The sequence below is a fragment of the Pinus tabuliformis genome, chromosome 3_2 (genome assembly GCF_031772625.1).
Source record: "Pinus tabuliformis cultivar Carrire ecotype Pingquan chromosome 3_2, CPIR1, whole genome shotgun sequence".
Classification (NCBI taxonomy): Eukaryota; Viridiplantae; Streptophyta; class Pinopsida; order Pinales; family Pinaceae; genus Pinus; species Pinus tabuliformis.
In genome coordinates, this window is record NC_142302.1 from 549,079,493 (window position 1) to 549,096,961 (window position 17,469).

General features: G+C 34.6%; 2 long non-coding RNA genes and 1 pseudogene across 2 annotated transcripts; all 3 read right to left on the minus strand.

The window, feature by feature from the left end:
* Window positions 1-826: 826 nt before the first annotated feature.
* Window positions 827-1,920, minus strand: LOC149181684 (receptor kinase-like protein Xa21 pseudogene; annotated as a pseudogene).
* A 1,804-nt stretch (window positions 1,921-3,724) lies between these two features.
* LOC149181685 (uncharacterized) lies at window positions 3,725-7,828 on the minus strand. The gene is made up of 4 exons (XR_016257554.1): window positions 7,630-7,828; window positions 7,361-7,482; window positions 7,024-7,195; window positions 3,725-3,815 (listed from the first exon to the last, which is right to left on the minus strand). It is a non-coding gene; the product is annotated as an uncharacterized LOC149181685 (long non-coding RNA).
* Window positions 7,829-8,602: 774 nt separating this feature from the next.
* On the minus strand, window positions 8,603-9,606 carry LOC149181686 (uncharacterized). Its single transcript, XR_016257555.1, has 2 exons — window positions 9,505-9,606; window positions 8,603-8,684 (listed from the first exon to the last, which is right to left on the minus strand). It is a non-coding gene; the product is annotated as an uncharacterized LOC149181686 (long non-coding RNA).
* Between the last annotated feature and the right edge of the window lie 7,863 nt (window positions 9,607-17,469).

Sequence of the window (17,469 nt, forward strand, 5' to 3'; positions counted from 1 at the left end):
TTGCTTGCACAACAACCGTCTTTTCACCTCAAGAGGACAACTTCTTCCTTGAGGATTACCTTTTTTTTGGAAACATACACATGAAAATCAATTATATTTAAATTTTAAACAAATAATAATAACAGGTTCAGTTTATTTTTACCACAGTAAATAAAATATTTACATTTTATCCTGGGGCATTACAATATTATTTTCATTGCATGGAGAAGAACAAAGGAGATGGAGCAGTCCTAATTTTCTCGGGAATGGAAGAATCTAGACAATGGTTTAAGGGAGTGTACATAGTAAATTTGTATATAATTTTATTTTTTCCATTGATTTTAATCAAAATATAATTTTATTTTTGTTTTTCCTCTAAAATTTTAATTATTTGTATATATCTAAAAATTCAAAGTTATTAAAAATTATAATAAACAAGCTAAAATAAGTGTTTATAAGTGATAGGTGATTTTTTTATAGAAACATAAAGAATGAATATGATTCTTAGACAATTAAAAACATTGCTAGTGTGAGTGGATAATAAATCAAATCTAACATAGAGTTATGGTTTCACATAATATTGTGTTATAAAAACATCTACCTTTTATTCTGACAATAATTACAAGTAGACAAACATTAATAGAATCTTGGCCCAACAAATATAAGTGAAAAAAACTATGATTATACTAGGCAACACTGAAATCTTGTAGTATTGAAATTTTCACAAACTATAATGTAGAAGAACCATGAGAATTTGATGCATGTGTATCATTCCATGTTTCATTTGCATTGCTAAGCAAATTGAACATGCTTCATCTCATTTTCCTAGAAGCAAAAGAATTTTCCCTTAAGCAAAATCATTTTCCCTCAAATCATTTCTGAGGGTCTTCAATACCATGACCACATCTCTCATAGTTGGTCGTTCGTTAGGTGATTCTTTTGAACAATGCAAACCAACTTGGAGCAAAGAAAGTAGGCATTTGTATATACTAGTTTTTTCAAATTCATCTCCATCCACCTTGTTTAAAAGCTTGTGGTCAATTACTTCCTCCACTTTGTGTGGAAATGCTAGGTTCACCCACTTGTGAAAGTTGAGCTCTCCAGAAAACATGTCACTGGTTGGTCGCTTCCTCGTAAGCATTTCTAATAACAAAATTCCATAGCTATAAATATCTCCTTTGGTAGACACTGCCTCATCTGATGCATACTCTGCATGAAAGGTAACCTTCATCAAATTTTACTCAACCAATCAATACAAAATTGCTTATGAGAAAAGACAAGTACAAATCTACCTTTCTAAAATGTCATACCTGGTGAAATGTAGCCCATAGTGCCTTTCAAAGCAAGTGTTGAAGTAAGTGGCTTGGTAGAGGTTCCATCAATCAATCTTGCAATACCAAAATTAGTTACATGCCCCGACATGTTTCCATCTAGAAGCACATTGTTGGGGTTTAAATCACAATGCACTACCTGCAAATCAGAGTCATGACGAAGATATTCAAATGCATGGGCCACATCTATGGAAATGTCCAATCGTGTTTTTAACCCCAAATCACATACATCTTCACCATTGTTATCATCTTTATTAGGGTACAAATGCTCCTCCAAGCTTCCATTAGACATAAATTCAAACACTAATCCTTTGAAATGGGGATTGGAACATGAAGTTATGATCCTCACTAGATTTTGATGTTGAATCTTTTGCAAGACGCTACATTCTGCACAAAAACTATTTTCAACCATGTATTTTTGCAAATGGAAAACCTTCACAGCAACAAGTGTGCCATCTTGCAAAATCCCTTTATAAACCAAACCAAAATTCCCTGCTCCCAACAAGTTTTCTTCGGAAAATCCATTAGTTGCTATCTGAATCTCTTGATACGAGATCTCTTTGTGCTCTAGATTTTGTGAAATGGATTGTGAGGAATCAAAGCCTTGCATACACGTATCCCCTTTCCAAAGGAATCTCAAAAGTAGACAGCATAATATAAAAACAATTGCTCCACTCATTGGAAATAGTACTTTTTCCACAAGTGCAGAATGACCGCTTGGAGTTTTACATGCAAGTAAGTGGAATTCTTTTGGTCTGCAAAGGCTAGGATTTCCGATTAAAGACACAACAATCTTTCTGTTTGCAAAAATCCCTTCTTCTGGAACATCCCCTGTGAGATAGTTGAAGGACAAATTCAAGCTTTGAAGCATTTTTAAGTTTTGGAGAGGGACAACTGGTATTGGACCTGATAAGGAGTTGGAAGAGAGATCGAGGTTTGCAAGACTCTGTAAATTTCCGAGTGAGTCTGGAATAGGCCCTTGGATGGCATTTTGAGATAAGTTCAATAATTGTAGTTCACTACAACCTCCAATTGCAAGGGGAATTGTCCCAGTTAGTTGATCGACAGAAATGTCTATAGCTTGAGCCATTGTAATTTTACCAATCTCCATGGGTAAGGAGCCTTCTAATAAATTCCATGACAAATTCAAATAGAATTGGAGATGAGAAAGTTTTGCAATTTCATGTGGTATATTTACTGTGAGCCTATTGTGAGACAAATCGAGCAATTCCAAATTTGTACAATCTAGTAGGTTGGAAGGTATGCTCCCTGATAAATTGTTATGATGAAGATGGAGTCTTCTTAGTTGTTTAAGGGGTGCCAGGGAATTCAGAATTTTTCCAGAGAGAATATTTCTACTAATGTCCAAGAGACCAAGGTTTTGTAAGCTTTCAAAGTCATCAGGAATGTTTCCTTCTAATCTGTTGTGACTTAAACACAATCTTTATATTTTTTCAAGATTTCCTATATGTGGAATGGTACCATTTAAAAGATTTTCACTTAAATTTAGAAAGGATAGGCTACTAAGATTTCCAATATGTGAAGGGATGTTTCCTTGTATTCTATTGTTTGATAATGACAAGTGAGGCAAATTGGTAGAAATTCTTCTTATGTCAAGGGGCAAAACACCACCTAGTTTATTGTTGTGCAGTTTTAGTGATTGCAGGTGAGAGCAATTTGTAAGAGATACAAGAAAGAGTAGGTTTGGAGTGTTTCCACTATCGAGTTGATTAGAGTGCAAGTATAATTTTTCAAGGAGATATAACTTACCCAACTCTATAGGGACACTCCCACTCAAACTGTTATAACTGAGATCTAATTCTATGAGTTTAGAACAATTTCCAAATGAATTTGGAATGTTTCCACTAAGTTGATTTCCCCATAGATAAAGCATACTCAAATTAAACATATTTGAAAAAGATGAAGGAATAGATCCTACCAAATTATTTTCATATAGCATAAGCATTTGTAAGTTGATGAGCAGCCCTAATTCCTGTGGAATACTACCCCTGAGATTGTTCGTTGCCATATCTAAGTAAGTCAAAGTGGATAGATTGGAAAACACAAGGGGAATATATTATTTTGGGCTTATAAAGCATTAAAAATGGTAGCAGAGAATTGGTGATTGATTACATCTACTCTGTAGCAGAGTTTCCACCAAAGTTATTTGACATATGTTTTCTACTTGACCTTCGGGGTTTAATTGAGGTAATCCAGAGAAATCTGACTAAAGAAAAAGGTTTAAATTGGTACAGTGGAGTCTGAGATTTATATGAGCAAGTGTTTAAACCTCCATACAACTGAAAATATACAACAGTAAATAGAGGGAATGATCTCGCGGCCCTTAAATTGATCTTCTAAATGAGCATTCCTGTGAACGATTTAACTTCAGGGCCGTGAAAATATTTACTTACTCTCAAGCCTCCTGTCTTGAATGTCATTTCTGCGGTTCATCTTTCTTTGACGGCACAATACACTTATTTTCCTCTGCAATTTATGAAAATTCTAGCAAGAAACCACAAAAATCCATTAGTTAATCTTGCTCAACACGTATCCATACTGTCCCTGGAAAAATCCGGGCAGGAAATTACAGAGGAGACACAGGCAAACCTGAGATAAAAAAACAATTTATAATCATTTTTTCAATATTAAACAAGAAATGCGTAATAGGAAAGAAGAAAGAAGAAGACAAATAGGAAAGAAAATTGGAAAAGGAAAAAGAGCACTAAAGAAAAGGAATTGCAAGGGGCTCCGACACAAAAAAGAAGCCAAAAAATTCCAATGCTCATTCCGGAAGAAAACGAGATTGCAGAACGCTGGTGATCAAACCCTACGAGCTCTCCCACAAATTCATCTCTACAGGAGCTGCCGAGATCCTTGCTTTGGAGCCAATTTTTAAATATTGGAAAGATTTTACACCCAACCTCCTTGAATTCCATAGGAGTTTTTAGGGTGTTTTCGACATAGTGCTTGTCTAAATATTCTGTAATTTCATCAGAGTCTTGGATCCATGTTTCCCATCTCTAAACCCTGCGCTTGTGTTTATACCTGTTAACATTTTTTATGAAAAAGGACCTGCATGAAGCTGCTATTGATGAACAATTTCGGTGCCTGATAAAGAAATAATTGCAAATTTGCAATATATTGTGGCCAAGACTCGAAACCTTGGAATAAGTGAAAACCTGTAATAAAAATGTGGTGAACAGTTAGGCAGATTACCACTAAACAATCCTAGTCATACTTTTTAATGTTTGTTCAATTGAGTTTCTACACAACATTGACGTGCACCCCTTCTGGTGATGCTTTTTGAGAGTTTATATTTATGCAGCAAGTCTGCAACATATTACTCACCATAAATCTATACAAAATAGATTAACATATTTTCTGATAGTGAAGGAGATATCAGCAAAGCGTTTACCTGTAAGAACATAGACTCGTTTACTTGTAACAATGAAGACGATGGTTCTCGAGCTCTCCGCCGATAACAACCCTCCACCCATAACAGCAATGAAGGCCATGTTCCGCCCGTAACTGAAGGATGAAGGCCATGACGAGTAACTGAAGGAGGAAAACTGTGACGAATATCACGCCGGACTTACAGAAGAATCAGTTTGAATTCATTATAGAGTTAGTTTTTCCTTTGAGTTCTTCTTGGTCAAGAAAATAACAGGATCGCTTTAAAATGATATCCTAGTGCCGAGAATAGCGGGTAATCTGTTTCTTTTGCAGAGCTTTAATCTCCAGAAATTTCGTTTAGGGAAACTTAATACAGATCTTGGGAGATTTTTAGTCAAATTCAAGCAAGACTTAAGCCACAAAATCGGTGGGCGAGGAAATAAATCAATGCCTGTATTTGCCACTCAAATGCAAATGACATAAATTTTTCACAATCTGGAAAAGGAAACAGACCCGTTGTTAAAGCCACTGTAAATAACCCTCATTCGCTTTAGAATGTAAATTTTCTTTTTTTTGGTTGGTAGATTGATTAAACTCTCGGATTTTCTACCGTAAATAACTATGTTTTCCTTTGGAAGGAAATTCCTTGCCAGTGGATTGCTTGAACTCTACTGCTTTTCCTGGTGTAAATAACTTTTTGTAGTTTTAGAAGATAATCCTCTTTTTCCTCCTTTTCTTTTGGAAGAAGCATCCTCTTTTGATAGGTTGAACAAATTTGATCTGAGAAAAAAAAACGTCTTATCAGTCAACTCTGATATTTCGTAGCTTTCTTCTTCTTTTTCTGAGAGTCTTCAATCAGGGAGCGTTCTCAAGGGTTTGCCCACTGTAGCTGGATCATTATTATTTAAGAATATTTTCAGCGCCAGAGCAATATTAAATCTGGTGAACTGTAGATTATCTTCATTATTTTCCGCAGATTTTGAGAAAAAATTTCAAATACATATTTCAATATAGTGTTTTAAATCTTTAAAGAACAATGGATATCATTGATAATTTTTTTAGATTTTCCGATTTCATTTTGATTCTCGAAAGTAAACTAAATTTGATATTTACAGATTTTGTTTTCTTTACGTAGATGTAAGAGATTCAATACTCTAGGCCGTCAAAGCTTCCAGCTGGTTAAGCGGTGCGCACACTTTTATGAAATGATGCGCCGAAGCAGGAAACATCGAAGCCTACTGCACTCTGGGCATGGTAAGTGCACCAATTCTTTAATAAGAGTCCGCATAGTAGCCCATGAGATTACTTTATTTAAAGGTTTACGATTCCAGAGAGCCGCCTTAATTTACTCCCCTTCATGTGCAGATCCGATTCTACTATCTTGAAAACCGAGGCGGCGGAGTGTCATTGATGGCCAAGGCCGCTATTTCATCACATTTCATCACACGCCGTAGCCCTATACTCCTTAGCCATCATTCAATTCAACGGAAATGGAGGCACAAAGAAAGACGAGGATTTCAAAGCCAGGGAAGCCCTGTGCACCAGGTCAACATTTCTTGGCCACGTGAACGCCTTTCGAGAGCTCGACCATTGCCTGCAGGATGGTTATGGCATTACCAAGAACATAGCTGAAGGAAGGACCTTTCTCGTCTAGGCCAACGCCTGGGAGCTCGCCTCAATCTTGCCCGCCCATTACTTCAGAACACATTAAGATACATGGCTCGAGCCTTTTGAACCATGGATCAAGAACCTAAATGGCAGAAACAGACAGTAAAATCATCTCAATCCTATTGATTTATTTTGGTCCTAAGTTGAATGCAAACGAAGATGGATGCACCAAATTTTTTGACAAGTTTGGATCTTAATATGGGGAAACAATTTATGAGAAACCTAAATATTAAGAAAAATAGACACTTGGACTAGAAACATAGAGAATTCATATTTCTTTAATCTATTTTGCTCCAAATCACTCTCACAAATCTAAAAAATGCGAACTGCAATGAGAAACATTGGTTGTGTACTTTAGGATGGGCAGGGCCATTGAATTATGAATATTTTGCCCATATGCACCAAACATAATTTACATGCTGATATAAGAAAAGAATGCACAAGTGCCAGTGTAGGATGTAAAAAAGCTTATCGCATAATTTTTCCAGATTGTCCAAACTAACCATTAACACCCTTCTTATTGATGTTTACCACTTTATAGAGTATCATTCAAAAGCATTATTGGCCATCACAAACTTCCAAAATACAATTTTATGATAGAGTATGAATGTTTACATAGGAACCATTTGTATCAGCCTAGAGGTCTTACTTCGCTGCCATGGCCATTTGTTGTCGCTTCAGAAAATATAGCACTTTCATCAGGGTCATAGCAGCAACTTCATTATTCATGTTATGATGCTTTCTTTCCAAGACATCCTTTTCTCGCTCAAAATCTCTGTGTAATCAGTCAGAAAAGAAAGTATCTAGAGTTGAATCCTAACCTGCCAACAAACAAGGTAACAAGACTATTTATTTTGTATAGATAGCTGAATTCAAAATTTTCTTTTAACTTTTTTTACTTTCATTAAAATATAAAACAACAACAAATAGCTATTGTTAAAACTCTGATGAGAGAAAAACTTTAGGTATACCTCCGGATGCCTTACATGTAAAATAGTACCAGTGATAGGGCTTTTAAGGGGCAGAGAAACAGATAATGGAGTATGGCTCCTACAGAATCTGCGAGGTTGATGGTTGTTTCACCAAGGAAACCAAATTGAGAAGAGCCCTGGCAAGTTGCAGAAATTATATTTAAACAAAAGAAAAACAAATCAGAATTGCTTTAATGTTTTTGTGTTCAAGTCAATATAATGGTAAATATTCAATTATTTAAAAAGGATTAAAATGTATGTAAAAGATGAGAAATAGGCAGTACCGTTGATACAACAAGGTTGTACATTTTTTCATGATAATTCCCAGTTTTTGCATCTTGCTCGAGTCTTGTAGTTACAAAAATTGCATCAGACCATTGACAAGTTCCGTTATTGATGGAAGCTCTTCCTGTATTGCTTACGATTTTACCTGTCTCTAATGATATCAGGGATATACTCAACTTGTCATATCCCGGTTGTGGTACTTGAAATGAGCAGGACAATATATGTCCATTGTAGTTTTCAACTATGAAGAAACTGTAGAAGGCTTATCAACACAATGCTAGTTCAAAGTTAATAGAAGTTAACATAGATGCATCCATTCCTCTAGGTATCCTGAATAATCAAGATAATGTAGCAAAACGATCTTGATGACTTGGGTCATGCTCCAAATTGCCTTATTACAAGAAGACAGACGTTAATTAGTTCACCTGTGCTCTAAGAATAGGGTAAACTCAGATTATACAGGATTGTGCTCTAAGGATAGGGTAAACCCTAATTTTACAAGATTGGCACCATTGCAATCAAAGGTCAGCTGTTCTGCTATATTTTCATCTAACATGGTTTTCTCAGGCATGTTCCTGACTTTGTAAATTGTTCTCTGGTCTGGATGTGATATATAATAGGTAAGGAAAAACTATATATTATTTGCACAGTTACTCAAAATGAGAATTCCTAACCTTACTGCAAAGGTTTTTGCATAATTTGTAGCACTATCAAAAATGCAATGCATGAGTTTATCCTTTCAGACACTAATGGAAAACAAATCCATATGTGATAAATGCCGAGACCTGATGCTACGTTTAATTGATTGGTAAGGCGAGTGAACCTCCATTTTGTAACACAATTTATATGCAATTATCCATCTCAGAAGCTACAATTGAAATTCACCTAATCATAACAGCTGGTGAGAACTTGTCCTTGAATGGTTTTGTTTACAATGTTTTGCAAATAGATAAGCAACTTGGTCAGGACACATACTTGAGTGACTTGAAACTGGAGTTTGAACTCAGCTTTGGTCTTGTTCCTTTCAACCCTCCATTTTGCTGCCCTAAACATCCTGCTTCAAATTTTGGAAAAGAAATGTTTAAGGGATCAATCAAGGGAGTCTAAAGCAACACCTTGAAATGTATACACTAATTAGAATGCACAATGTATAATGGTAGTTCAATGCTATCATTTGTTAAAGTCTTGAATGAGTAAACATTGATCAACTGTTACGACCCTTTAGCCAATGTAAAGGATCATTTGTGGAAGTAAATGGTACGTGGGTTGATTGTGAGATTAGAATATATAGGAGATACTCTCCTGTTTATTAGAATTTGCAGTGCGATGCGTCGTCATTATTCTAGTTTCCTGTCAGCAGGTACCAAGTTCAAATCTCCGAGCTAGATGCACTAATCTACACCAAGAAGTTTACTGGATATGCCATGCATCCCTTGGGTTACCTTACAGGTTTTTCCTTGGAAAAAAACCCATTATCATCATTCTGCTTGGAATTCCTGATTCACATTTATTTTTAGCATATTCAGAATTAAATATATTATTTTGGGCTTATAAAGCATTAAAAATGGTAGCAGAGAATTGGTGATTGATTACTTCTACTCTGTAGCAGAGTTTCCACCAAAGTTATTTGACATATGTTTTCTACTTGACCTTCGGGGTTTAATTGAGGTAATCCAGAGAAATCTGACTAAAGAAAAAGGTTTAAATTGGTACAGTGGAGTCTGAGATTTATATGAGCAAGTGTTTAAACCTCCATACAACTGAAAATATACAACAGTAAATAGAGGGAATGATCTCGCGGCCCTTAAATTGATCTTCTAAATGAGCATTCCTGTGAACGATTTAACTTCAGGGCCGTGAAAATATTTACTTACTCTCAAGCCTCCTGTCTTGAATGTCATTTCTGCGGTTCACCTTTCTTTGACGGCACAATACACTTATTTTCCTCTGCAATTTATGAAAATTCTAGCAAGAAACCACAAAAATCCATTAGTTAATCCTGCTCAACACATGGCCATACTGTCCCTGGAAAAATCCGGGCAGGAAATTACAGAGGAGACACAGGCAAACCTGAGATAAAAAACAATTTATAATCATTTTTTCAATATTAAACAAGAAATGCGTAATAGGAAAGAAGAAAGAAGAAGACAACTAGGAAAGAAAATTGGAAAAGGAATAAGAGCACTAAAGAAAAGGAATTGCAAGGGGCTCCGACACAAAAAATAAGCCAAAAAATTCCAATGCTCATTCCGGAAGAAAACGAGATTGCAGAACGCTGGTGATCAAACCCTACGAGCTCTCCCACAAATTCATCTCTACAGGAGCTGCCGAGATCCTTGCTTTGGAGCCAATTTGTAAATATTGGAAAGATTTTACACCCAACCTCCCTGAATTCCATAGGGGTTTTTAGGGTGTTTTCGACATAGTGCTTGTCTAAATATTCTGCAATTTCATCAGAGTCTTGGATCCATGTTTCCCATCTCTAAACCTTGCGCTTGTGTTTATACATGTTAACGTTTTTTATGAAAAAGGACCTGCATGAAGCTGCTATTGATGAACAATTTCGATGCCTGATAAAGAAATAATTGCAAATTTGCAATATATTGTGGCCAAGACTCGAAACGTTGGAATACGTGAAAACCTGTAATAAAAATGTGGTGAACAGTTAGGCAGATTACCACTAAACAATCCTAGTCATACTTTTTAATGTTTGTTCAATTGAGTTTCTACACAACATTGACGTGCACCCCTTCTGGTGATGTTTTTTGAGAGTTTATATTTATGCAGCAAGTCTGCATCATATTACTCACCATAAATCTATACAAAATAGATTAACATATTTTCTGATAGTGAAGAAGATATCAACAAAGCGTTTACCTGTAAAAACATAGACTCGTTTACTTGTAACAACAAGACGATGGTTCTCGAGCTCTCCGCCGATAACAACCCTCCGCCCATAACAGCAATGAAGGCCATGTTCCGCCCGTAACTGAAGGATGAAGGCCATGACGAGTAACTGAAGGAGGAAAACCGTGACGAATATCACGAAATGTGCACAGATGTCAGTAGAGAGCACAGTAGTGGCCCTAAAAAACTGTCCACAGATGTCAGTAGAGAGCACAGTAGTGGCCCTAAAAAACTGTCCACAGATGTCAGATGTACATTCTCGTCTGAAGGATGCCAGGTGTCAATCTCACAAGGAAAAGAACGACGAAAGTCTGACTCAAAGGAAGGCCTATCGGCCTAATTACACATCATGTTCCTGTCGATGGAATTACAACGAAATTGCTAGTAAATGACACGGCTGCTGTGTTCTCCTTCGGCCACGGGTCACATATGGAAGGCATTCGGAAGGTTTACCAAGGAAGGCTTTTTCTTTTTTCTTTAAGTTTTTCCGTCGGCATATTCTTCTTTTTCTTAGGATCTTGATATACAATCCATCCCTTACCGATTACAAGCCATGCAGGTCCTTCAGATAAATGCAGTGTCCACCGGCATCTTTTCATTAGGTTGGAGGTATTAGATGAGATGGTTATGTGCCTGGTTTGCCTACTCATTAAATTTGGATGTTTGATAGCTTGTATTTATCTTTTGTTTCTATATATTAATTAAAGTTTTATAAACCATTAATAATCTTATTTTTATGGTTGTGTTATATTTATTATTATTATTTATAAATATTTATTCATTATTGTAATCCATTAATAATCTCATTTTTATTGTGCTAGTTATGTTCATTATTGTTATTACAATATAGTAGGTAGGAAATGTAAAATTTTTGATACTTAATATAGAGTTGATATGTAGTGTTTAAAAAGAAAATATTGATGACAAAAAAAAATATTTCACGGTGAGCTATAAATAAAATACTTTTATGCCCATATTAAGTAATATAATTTTATATAGGTGAAGATCCATCTTAACCCTGAATCTATCAGAGGGATCAAATCCCTTGATTTGCAAATATTTATACAAGCCGTGCACTTTAAAAGAGGACAAAGCCTAAAATATTTGATTCCTCTCCTTGCTTGATAAATCTAGGGTTAAGGTGAATCTATGCTAGTTTGTTTTATATGTGCACACAATTCTTACGAGGATACAATTGTACTTGACACCACTCAGGTCGAGTTCCCATCTAAATAAATTCTCTCTCTTATAGTTTTTTTTTTTTTTTTGTTATTTAATTTATTTGTTTTCGTATTAGAAACAACAAAGCTATAATTCTAGGAGATGAAAGCAACCAGTCTTACAATGGATTATTAAATTTTTACAAACTTTCATATCTACAACAAGGGTACAATTCTAGGAGATGAAAGCACTCATTCTTACAATAGATTATTAGATTTTTACAAACTTTCATATCTTCATGTTCTTGCGCAATTAGATAAACTATTTATATGGAAAAAAACTACCTTTATGTGCTACTAGTCTAGTTTCCCTAGTGGTTGGCCATTAACCACAAAGTGATTTATTGGAATTACACTTAAATTTTATAGTCTATTTTCCATAGTGGTTGGTCATTAGGCACAAAAGGATTTATTGGAATTACAAGTTTAAATTTTGTAGTCTATAAAATCAGAGTGCCTAATGGTTTTCAAAGCTCTAAATCCATTTATGCATTAAAAATGTAATTTAAACAATGAAAAACTACAAACTCATAATGGATTGTATTGTCAGAATATTTTATTGGTATGTTGGTCAAAATGATATGTAATTTTTTCCATGCTCAACATGTAGTTTATATATATATATATAACCAAAATACAATTATCCTTTTGTGACTACTAGTCTGCCACTAGGGAAACCATACGAGTAGCATAGAAAGGTAGCCTTTGGCCGCATAAAAAGTCTATCCAATGTCACAAAAACATGAAGATATGAGAGTTTGTGAATGTCTAATAGTCTATTTTAAGATTGGGTGCTTTCATCTCCCAGGATTACAATCTTGTTATTTCTAATATAGAAAACAACAACCATAAGAGAGAGCATTTATTTGGATGGGAATTTCACTTGAATGGTGTCTAGGTACTTTTGTATCCTCCTCAAAATTGGAGAATTCATATATAAAATCAATGTAAATCCATCTTAATCATAGATGTATCAATCCTCAAGTGGAATAAAATATCTTTAGGTGTAGACCTCTTTTTAAAGTGTAAAACTTGAATAAAAATTTGCACCTCAAGAGATTTAGGATGGATCTATGCTAGTACTTATACATGTTTTGTTGTTAATGATGATTATTAACATCCATTAAGATCGATATGGTCTATTAAACCTTAAGAAGGTAAGAGATTAACTGGAATTCTTTAGCATTTTATTTATATGTTCGAAAGGCATTAAGAGAAGCATTTCAATATCACTATAATGTTATTGACTTAAAAGTCAAGAAGGTTAGTAGTGTGACAAATATTTTGAAAAGTAGACCAAATGTGGGTATAAGATAACAATATAAGAGAGTATTTTTCATCTTCAACCCTCGTAATGTCTCAAAGATGATAGATTCTTTCATCCCATAATGTTTTGGGCATTGACCAATGACAATATCAGTATAAGCTCATGGGAATTTGTTATATATATATATATATTATTCTTATTATTATTATTATTATTTTTTCGAAATTGGGGTTGATCATCTCGTTATAAAATTTTAGTTTCATTTTCCCCTCTAAATCTTTATTACCCCTCTTTGCCCTTAAATTATGATATAATAATATTTTTATTGTAAACTTTATTTTACAAGATGTTCTCCCTCTTTACCCTCCTATGGTCCAGGTAAGATTCACCACATGTCAATTATATATGGATCACAAACAAGCATGTCTCCTTCCTACTAGATGTAATATCAAATATTATTTTAAATGCGACTTATCAACTCCATATTGAATAGTGAAATAATTACACATCTCCCTCTTTCTAAAAAATAAAAAGCCAAATCAAAAATCTTTTACTTTGAATTACATTTTCTCTCTTTATTTTAAAATTTATACAAAATTACATTATTCAAAATAAAAATAAAAATATTTTATTTATGATTAATATTAAAAAAATATTATTAATATTTTTAATATTAATATTATTTTATTATCTTTTAATGTAACATTATAATATAATATTATTAAAATATAATATCTCATTATAATATAATATTATTAAAATATAATATCTCATCTATACTGGAGTGTAAAGTTACTTTCAATATAATTATAAAACTTCATATTATATTTTTCTATAATATTATATTTTAATTTAAATGCCCACATTATTTAATCGAATCCATATATTATATAAATAACTAAATAAAAATATGTATTATAAATTACAAATAAATAAAAATATGCAATAAATTACTCAATAATCATCGAAGTAAAAAATCATAAATTATATCATCCCAAAAATGTGTGGCTATGAAGATACAACGAATGGTCTCACCTAATTTTTTTTTATGGTTTTAATTTTCAAAGTCTACAAGAATGTGTCCTGAACTTATGCGTTGGAAAGATATTTAAATTTAACATGTTATGGAGTTCAACAGAACACTTTTTGTACTATACATATTACAAGTATGTAAAAACGTAGTAGGCTTTGTTTACTGGTTAATTTTATAATTTATTTACATATATGGTTAGTTTATAAAGTACCATTGTAAATTAAGGATGATTTTTCAGGGAAATCAATGATGATGGAAATTTGGAAAAATAAGAATTAATGGATTTGCAAAATGATTGTAATATGTATAAAATTTAAATATATTTTTTAAGTGTATATTATATTATATTATAATTTATATAAAGAATAATAGATTTATATGAAAATAGTTTTAGATATGAGATGGAAAGTTATGTTGTCTTTGTGTCTAGGGTTTTAGTCTTAGCTATCAACATTTTTGCCTCTAATGGTATTTTTATAGGGAGGGTACGAGAGGTTTCTTATACAAAGATTTAGTTGCTTTCACAGTTAATTAGGCTATTTCATGCAAATTCAACAATTCTTCAGCTCACAGACCACATCTGGAGGAAAACCCATCTAATACAACCAACGATGAGGCTACTTGTTACCTCTTAGTAGGAATTTATAGGGTAAGTTCCTAAGATAGAACACCAAAGGACACCACTCACAAATAGATCACAGATCAATACACCAGTATTCTTGACGTGGTTAAAACCCTCAAAGAGGGAAACAATCCACGACCTGAGCCAACACGGCCACTTCAAGAAATTTATTAATAAAAGAAAGAAAATTTACATAAGCTTATCTCATAAACGGTCACCCTACAAATGACCATCCATGCTCTTTAAATAGAGATCATGGACCAATCAGGTGTTAAGCCATGAATCAGGTGTTGGTAATACCAAGGAGAGAATGAACCATCAGATCACTTAATGTCTAAAACATATCGTGACCGTTAGATTGTAAGTTACAAAAGTACATAGTAAAGAAACACACTTTACCTAACTCTACACTAGACCAAGTTATACTTAACTATTTTCTATGTATCGGAATATACTAACATCCGCCCTTAAGAACAACTTGGGATAGGTTTGAAGGATGTACAAATATGACGCAATAGGAGAAGGAAGGAGGCATTAGAGCCTATCCCCCCTTAGTGACAACTTCCTGAAGTCCAACCATAAATCGAAGTTTAGTAAACTTCGCCTCTGTTAGAGACTTTGTAAAGATGTCTGCAACTTGATCATCAGTTGAACAATATTGCACTTCAAGAACATGGTCATGTATGAGCTTTTTGATGAAGTGCATGTGTAGTTCAATGTGTTTGTTGCGCTATTGGATTGGATCTTTGCATAGTTGAATGGCACTTTGATTATCACACCAAAGTGTAGTTGGATGCTGCTGCTAAAAGCCAAACTCTGACAGGATCTGACAAAGCCACAGGGCTTCCTTACTAGCTTCTACAACGCCACGATACTCTGCTTCTACTGAAGAAAGAGAAATGGCACTTTGCTTCTTACAAGCCCATGTAATAGCTCCAAAACCAAGAGTGAACACATAACCTGCAGTAGACTTTCGATCATCAGGGTCACTAGCCCAATCAAAATCAGTGAAACCAACCAATAGAGGAGATGCTTCTGCACTGTAATGAATCCCAAACTGAATTGTACCTCGAACATAACAAAGTATTCTTTTAACTAATTTCAAATGAATTTCATGTGGGTTTTGCATAAACCAAGCAATAAGGCCAACAACAAAGGAAAGTTTAGGACAGGTATGGGTCAGATACAAAAGTTTTCCTACAAGTTGACAGTATAAGGTAGCATCAGTTTCAGGGGAAGTACAAGTGACTGAAAGTTTGACTCCAGACTGAAAGGGAGAAGGGGCTGGCTTACAGTCTTCCATGTGAAAGTGGCATAGAAGATCACATGCATACTTGGATTAGGAAAGGGAAATACCTTCTTTGGATTGCAAGACTTGAAGACCAAGAAAATAATGCAAGTGTCCTAAGTCTGTCATTTCAAATTGCTTTTTAAGGCTAGACTTCACATGGTTTATAAGTTTGGGATCAACACTAGTAAGGATAAGATCATCAAAATAAAGAATAAGAATGATAAGGGACTTACCCACTTTCTTGGTGTAGACAATATTGTCAGAATGACACCTAGAAAAGCTAGTATCTAAAAGAAAGCTATCCATTTTGGCATACCAAGCCCTAGGGGCTTGCATGAGACCATAAAGGGATTTCTTAAGCTGACATACAACGCTGGAGTCTGTTTGTATAAAGCCAGGAGGTTGTTCCATATAGATTTCTTCATACAAGTCCCCATGCAAAAAGGTAGATTTAACATCCATCTGATGGACTTCCCATTTGAAAGAGGCAACAAGGGAAAGAACAAGGCAGATAGAGTTCATTTTGGCAACAGGGGAGAAGGTTTCAGTATCGTCAATGCCTTCAACTTGTTAAAAACCCTTAGCAACAAGACGAGCTTTATGTTTATCAACTTTTCCATCTGATCCATACTTGGTTCTGTAAACCCATTTGCATCTAACAAGTTTTTGTCCCTTTGGAAGAGGAACAAGATCCCATGTATCATTTGTCAATAATGAACGATATTCTTCATTCATAGCTGTGTCCCAATCTAGATGGCCTAAAGATTTTGAAAAGGTGTCAGGATCATAATTCGCTGAAGTTTGACCCAGTAAAGAAGAGGCTCTATCGAACTGAGAACGTGTACATCGCTTATCTGTAGGATCACCTGCAAGAGCACCTGCTGCATCCCGAGTAGCATAGACCCATTTTGGAAGCTGAGGAGATGAAGGAGGATCCTAAGAAGGTGGGGGAGGATTGTCATCCTCGCTATCATCATCTGAAGAAGAAATATTTTCAGAAGTAGAAGGGATAGGGAGAGGTGGCACATCCGTCGAACTAGGCTCGTAGGCCGATATATTTTCATCAAAATTTACATCTCTTCTAATGATAACATTTTTGGACTTAAGTGAAAAAAGTCTATATCCTTTGACATCTTCAGAATATCCAAAAAATACATTTTTCACTCTTAGGTTCTAAGGCTTTATGTTTCTCATCTGGAATATGGGTCCATGCTTCACTTCCAAAAACACGAAAGTGACTTACATCTGGTTTAATTGAGCTCCATGCTTCTTTTGGAGTGATATTCTTTAAAACCTTAGTAGGAGTGCGATTTACTATGTAATTTGCATAGTTAATTGCTTCTGCCCAAAAATTAAGACTAAGTCTTTTAGATTGAAGCATACAATTAGCCATTTCCTTTAAGGTGCAATTATTCCTTTCAGCGACACCATTTTGTTGTGGAGTATATGAAACAATATGTTGCATTTGAATTCCATGCTCAGTGCAAAAGTTGATGAAT